Below are 7,124 nucleotides of genomic sequence, written 5' to 3' on the forward strand. Positions count from 1 at the left end.
TATTTTCTCTTTTTTCTTTATGATCTCTTCTGATAGTCTCCTTAAGCCGATAAACACTAATAATAATCCTGTGTGAATTTTTCCGTTCTTCCAATCCTCAAATCGACATGGTTTTCATATATCATCGCCTTCATAGATAACACCGCTCTTTCCATCATTCATCTTGCAAAACTGTTGCTCTTAAGTTCCTCTGAGGAGTTTCACCCACAATATAAAAACAGCTCTATTTCTCTATTTCTCCTCTCAGACTCAAGACCTCTGACAGAACTTCCCAATATGGCGACGGCATTTTTAACTGCGTCATTCCAAAGCTCTTATACATTCCACGCTCTTTTTAAAGCATGCTTTGGTTCGAAAGTTTATCTCCGCACAGCCTTAAATTCACAGCTTAATAATAATAATAATAATAATAATTTTTTATTTATATCCCGCCCTCCCCAGCTGAGCCGGGCTCAGGGCGGCTAACAACAATCAAATAAACAATCAAATAATCATACATTCTAAAAATATTTCATTCTAAAATTAGTTAAAATCAAATTGATGGCAACCGATTAAGCAAAATTTTGTGCAGGTTGCCAGAGGAGGGAGTCAGGCTGCGCCCTGACCAAAGGCCTGGCGGAACAACTCTGTCTTGCAGGCCCTGCGGAAAGATGTCAGGTCCCGCAGGGCCCTAGTCTCTTGTGACAGAGCATTCCACCAGGTTGGAGCCGCAGCCGAGAAGGCCCTGGCTCTAGTTGAGGCCAGCCTAACCTCTCTGAGGCCTGGGACCTTGAGGATGTTATTATTTGCAGACCGTAGGTTTCTCTGTGGGGCATACCAGGAGAGGCGGTCCCGTAGGTACGAGGGTCCTAGGCCGTATAGGGCTTTAAAGGTTAAAACCAGCACCTTAAACCTGATCCTGTACTCCACCAGGAGCCAGTGCAGCTGGTACAGCACCGGATGAATGTGATCTCGCAGCGAAGACCCCGTAAGGAGTCTCGCCGCGGCATTCTGCACCCGCTGGAGTTTCTGGGTCAGTCTCAAGGGCAGCCCCACGTAGAGCGAGTTACAATAATCCAGTCTGGAGGTGACCGTCGCATGGATCACAGTGGCTAGGTCAGGGCGAGAGAGATAAGGGGCCAACTGCTTAGCTTGGCGGAGATGGAAAAATGCCGCCTTTGTTACAGCTGTAATCTGCGCCTCCATAGAGAGGGAGGTATCGAAGATTACACCCAAACTCTTAACGGACGGTGCTGGCACTAATTGCGCCCCCGCAAGAGATGGGAGTTGCCCCCTCGATCCCGTATCATCCCGCCCCAGCCAGAGGACCTCTGTCTTCGAAGGATTTAACTTCAACCGGCTCCCACGTAACCATCCAGCCACAGCTTCCAGACATCTGGTCAGTGTGTCTGGGGCCGAGTTAGGATGGCCATCCATCAACAGATAGAGTTGGGTGTCATCAGCATACTGATGGCAACCCAGCCCAAAACTCCGGACAAGCTGGGCGAGGGGGTGCATAAAGATGTTAAAAAGCATCGGGGAGAGAATCGCACCCTAAGGCACTCCACACACCAAGGAGTGACGCTTAAGTACTTAATAAGACATTTCAGACTTGTAAGGAGAGGGGGTTCTTGTTTAATCACATAAGAAAAGAAAGGAAAGTTCCCCCCCCCTTCCCCATCAGTCATTTGCCATACCGAGTCTTGGCGTCTCTCCTCATGATTTATTCTTGTTCCTCCGACTCATCTTGTTTTATCAGAGATCTCTTCTGTTAGCAGTCTTTACTCCCCCTCCTTCCTTGAAATATGTGCATTCCTTCATCCAAATTGTTTCTTTTGAAGTTCTTGCAGCTAGTGGCATGGATCAGGGACGGCATCCAGGAGCGCCGAAATCCCACAGGAGGGCTTTGTGCCTAGTGCCCCCATCCCCACAAATTCGGAGGTTGTATAGGGCACAGCAAGCAAAGGCAGTCCCCCCCACCATCCTGGGGGGGGGGTAGGGAGGCTAATTACTCCCATCATAGCCTCCAAATTACCTCGTGTGGGTCGGAGAGATGTTATTGTCAGCCATCTTCTGATGCGCCCCCTAGTGGCCCCCCTAACCTGAAACTGTTCTTAGCCTGAAGCACCACTTTAGCTAATGGGGCCTCCTGCTGCCGCCGGAGCATGATTTCTGTTCTCATCCTGAAGCAAAGTTCTTAACCCGAGGTACTATTTCTGGGTTTCCGGAGTCTGTAACCTGAAGCGTATGTAACCTGAAATGTATGTATGCTTTGCACCATAAGGTCCCATGGCAGGTTACAGCAATCTAAAATATCAATATTAAGCAGTATAGTTTAGGTGTACTCTCATTTTGACTCAAGAAAATCACCATTTTATAGTTCAAATCGGGAAAAATAAATGCAGTAAATGGACCAAAGACTGCCATCGGGGGTAGCAACAGAACTGCCGCTTCACCACACTGAGAAGAAATTAAATATTTTATTTTTCGTCTCCAGTTAGATTCACAAAATGTTTAGGGGTATGCGTACCCCTGCGTCCCTGCAGGAAAAAGCACTGTACTGTGGTACCTTGGGTTACTGACACTTCAGGTTACAGACTCCGCTAACGCAGAAATATTACCTCGGGTTAAGAACTTTGCTTCAGGATGAGAACAGAAATCGTGCTCCAGTGGTGTGGCAGCAGGAGGCCCCATTAGCTAAAGTGGTGCTTCAGGCATGTGAGGAAGGGGGGAGGATGCATAGGGGAGGTGGGGAGACAGGGGGCTGTTGGATTTTGTTGTAAAATTCCAAAAATAAAGCAAAAAGTTGTTTGCATTGCTAATTAAAAGTAAAAGGTTGCGTTTCTGCTGTCTGGATGTCATTTGCTAAAACCAAATGTGTTTTTAAAATTGAACCTATACAGCAGAAATACGCACCACTGTGTTCAATGGTGCTTACTCCCAACCATGCACAGAACTGCAGTCATGTGCCATAAATTTAATCATGTGATTTTATTAGTAATTTGTTGTGAATGTCTGTGTTTTTAAGGTGGAGGGATTTTTTAAAGCAATGTGCTAGAAAAGCAAGATATTTTAATCCCGGTGACCTGAATCTGGATTTTATTATGGAGCTGTCACTGATGCACTACACAGAGCCAGTGTGGTGTAGTGGTTAAGAGCGGTAGTCTCGTAATCTGGGGCACCAGGTTCGCGTCTCCGCTCCTCCACATGCAGCTGCTAGGTGACCTTGCGCCAGTCACACTTCTTTGAAGTCTTTCAGCCCCACTCACCTCACAGAGTGTTTGTTGTGGGGGAGGAAGGGAAAGGAGAATGTTAGCCGCTTTGAGACTCCTTAAAGGGAGTGAAAGGTGGGATATCAAATCCAAACTCTTCTTCTTCTTCTTCTTCAGTTAGGAATAGCCCTCAAATGTTGCTGGGAACTGCAAATGGGGAGGAGAGCACTGTAGCGCTCAGTGGCTCCTTGAGGGCTTCTCATAGGCATCTGGTTGGCCACAGGGAGAGCAGGATGCTGGACTAGATAGGCCTCTGACCTGCTCCAGCAGAGTTCTCTTATGTTCTCTCTCCCAGGGCAGGTGAGACTGCCAGAATCTTCTGAGAGCAGCCATTCAAACCTCCCTAAAAAGCAACCTACTGCGCATGCTCCTGCAGCTAGTTCTTGGAAGAGAAGGGGGAACAATAATTGCCACACCTTCCTCTAGTAAATGAAGGTTTGCTGGATTGCTACTAATACAATGACTGGCAGTAGCTTGGGTTACATTAGAAACAAAGGCTAAGCTCCGAAGTGCATAAGCAATGCCTGGTAGAAACTAGAAGGAGCTTAGGATGTCAGGGGGTGAAGGTATCCGTGGCATGCAAAGGACAAGCATTTCAAGCCGCGAATTCTACTCCAGTTTGAATTAAAATGCAAATCAGAGACAAGTTCTTTCCTCTTGTCCCTTCCATTCAGTGCAATGGAGAAACATTACTTTGAATAGGAGCATAATGGAGAGGGTGCAGGAACCAAAAACAAAAATTCTGAAGGCAGAAGAGGAAGACCATTCTTCCTTGGTTAACTTCATAGGTGGACTTCCCCTCACCAATTTTGCCCATGTTGCCTCTGAATTTGTACTAGGGAAACATTTTTCTTTTACACTGAATGGGAGCAGGGTTGAAGGAAGGCTGAGAGGAAAGAAATTCTGACAATTCTTTGAAAGTTTTTCCTCTCAAACTCCTCCTGGAGGTTTTTAGTCCTCCGTTGGAGAATATTCAGTGAAACGACCTTCCTTATTTTGCCACCCACAAAGTAAGTGGAGAATTTGAGGGAGGGCCATTTTCACTCTGTTCTAGATTTTTAAAGACAGTGAGAGCCTCGGTTGGGCTCGGGAGGGGAGAGTTTTCTCATCCAAGTTCATCCAAGGTGGGCTTGGGAGATCTTGCCCATCTATGCTCTGTGCCTTTCTTGAATCTATGCTTCCCAGGACTTGTAGTTTACTGGATCCAACTTAGTTCATTTCCCGTACTTACTCAGAAGTTCAGTTGCATCCATTATTGCTATCTGTTCTTTAGAACATGGTTACCCTTAAAGGGATTATTGGCAGACATTTGTAAATGTCAAGTCTCAAGGTTGTTCTATTAGGTGAAAGGGGCAAAGATTTCAAAAGCTATTGATTTCTGCAGCACCCTCCAAAGACTTTCCTTCTTAGCTCAGGCAAAAAGTGAAAGTTATTTTTAGACAGTTTGTTCTAGCACCGGGAGAATCCAAACTGAGTTTATTGGAATATTTTTCCAAATACAGTTGTCTGCTTGTGCTTTATTTTTAGCATTGACACATCTGCCAATCTCAGTGTACAGATCTATAGAAGGGTTACCAAAAAAGCTTATGTTGTCACTCAGTTAAACAACTTTGCTGTATCTCGGGTAGGACATGCAAGGGAATCAAAAGGTCATCTCAGACAGGGGCCTTGACCCACCCAGCTTCTACGTCCTGCAGCACTTCAACCCACCAAGTCAGGGTTGGAGATCTTGCTGCTGGACTGCAGCTCCCATCGTCTCCAGCCACCTAGCCCATGAAATGGGATTATGGGAGTTGTCCCAACTGAGCCCTCATGGCAAGAATGGGGAACCTGCAGCTTTCAGGTATTCCTGGACTCCAGCCCCCATCTGCCCCAGCCAACATCAGGGGTGATGGGCGCAAGAGTCCAACCACCATTGAGGGTCACCAGTTCCTCAGTGGCTGACTCAACTCCTTCCACTCTGATTGGCTTCATTTAGCACAAAGAGTAACAAGACTTCTTCTCAGTGGCTAAAAAGCTTCCATCTTGGCAGATTTTACCCATCACTCTCAAACAGTGGCGGAGGAAGGGGGGGTGCAGGCGTGCAGTTTGCCTCAGATGTCATCACTGAGGGGTATGTGACAAAATGAGTTTTTAAAAAATTGTGCTCACGAAACCTTTTAGGAGAGAGGTGGTGGCTTAGGCGCCTGCAGGGTCCGCGCTGCCTGAAACAGCAGCGTGGGAATTTCGTCTGCCTACTGCCTCTCCCTCAGACGCCCTACAGCTGAGACGGAGGCAGCGAAGAGGCTCTAAGTGTTGGAGAGGCTCGCCCCGCCCCCATGGGTGGCTCGACACGCCCCCAGCTGCAGGACACGCACCCGCACCAGGCACTCAAGCGGCTAGCTTCATGCACATGAAGAGGCAAGAAAGAAAAGAATGGGGTTTTTTGTGTGTGACTAATTTCTAAATCCTGCTATTTGTCCATTGCAATAATGTCTTCAACGTGGAAATCGTTATACAAAATATGGATTAAATATAAAGGAATATTGGAGCCCAAGATACCCCTGTGCTCATCACCCACAGAAGCCATGGCAGTTAAAAAAGAAATATGAAAGGGGAATGGCCAACATCAGTCTTAGAAGTAGATAAGGATAAGCCAACAGTGAAGCAATATGAGGAAATTAAAAAGTTGCTAACAGACTGGCTACAATATTTCCAGCTACACCAAAGACTAGCTATAGATTCAAAACAAGGAATTGCAAAGGAAACATCTAGATTTGAAAGAGAATCAATACTTAACAAAAAGAAAATTATTTCACGAGTGTATGATTATCTTCTGGAATGGGAAACAAAAGAAGAACAGTCATGGTTAAATGGGCACAGGACTTTGGGCATAATATACTTATGGAACAATGGGTGAGATTATGGATGGCAGACATTGAATTCACAGCATGCTATAATCTCAGGGAATATACCATAAAATGATATATAGATGGCATCTTACCCGCAAAAAGCTTCCTAAAATGTATAAAGGAAAAACATCAACCTGTTGGAGATGTAAAAAAGAGGAGGGATCATACTCTCATATGTGGTGCACCTGTGTAGCCATTGGCAGATACTGGAATGATATTTATAATGAGTTTAAGAAACTATTTAAAATTACTTTTAAAAATAACAAATCCCAGAGATTTTCCTACTTGGTATATTACCACCAGAAATTAAAAAAAGATATAAGATCATTGTTTATGTATGGTATAACAGCAGCTAGGACCCTTATAGCAAGGAATTGGAAAAATGAAATGCTCCCAGAGATTACAGATTGGCAGATGCTCATGTTAGAATATCTACAATTAGCAAAACTGACGGGATCAGTTAGAGGAATATCAAAACAAAAAACAACTAGAGAACGGATAATATTTAAGAATTATGTAAAACCTTATTGTACAAATAACTCCATATTAGCAGAAATTGAGTAATATTTGTAAAGAAAAAAAAATCAAAGGAATATATACAAAACAGAAAGAAATGATATTATATAATGTAAAACTGTGTAAAAAAGAATGTTATATCAAACAGTGTAATGAGAAGGATGGGAAGGATCGTGCCAATGATTACTTTTACTATGTAAATAACTTTGTCTTCTTCTATTTTTGATTTCTTTGTTTCTTATCTTTGTTACTTCATTTTTTATTTTTCATTTCTTTATAAATTTTCTATTTTATATAATTTTCTTTTTTTACCTGTTAATAGATAGGACATAATGTCTGTATAGACATGCAATTTTTATAATCAATAAGGAGATAATTTTTTTTTACAATAGTCTCTAGCAAGATCCCCAAAGTAACAGTTCCACAACTAGTCAGGTAAAAAGATAAGACTCCACACATGAGGAGA

The 7,124-nt window shown here is 43.9% G+C and overlaps 1 long non-coding RNA gene across 1 annotated transcript; it reads left to right on the forward strand.

Moving 5' to 3' along the window:
• The first annotated feature begins 2,556 nt into the window (after positions 1-2,556).
• Positions 2,557-4,345, forward strand: LOC309538718. The gene is made up of 2 exons (XR_014222306.1): positions 2,557-3,116; positions 3,379-4,345. It is a non-coding gene; the product is annotated as an uncharacterized lncRNA (long non-coding RNA).
• The last annotated feature ends 2,779 nt before the right edge of the window (positions 4,346-7,124 follow it).

Source organism: Podarcis vaucheri (assembly GCF_965113315.1).
Source record: "Podarcis vaucheri genome assembly, chromosome: 1".
Lineage (NCBI taxonomy): Eukaryota > Metazoa > Chordata > Lepidosauria > Squamata > Lacertidae > Podarcis > Podarcis vaucheri.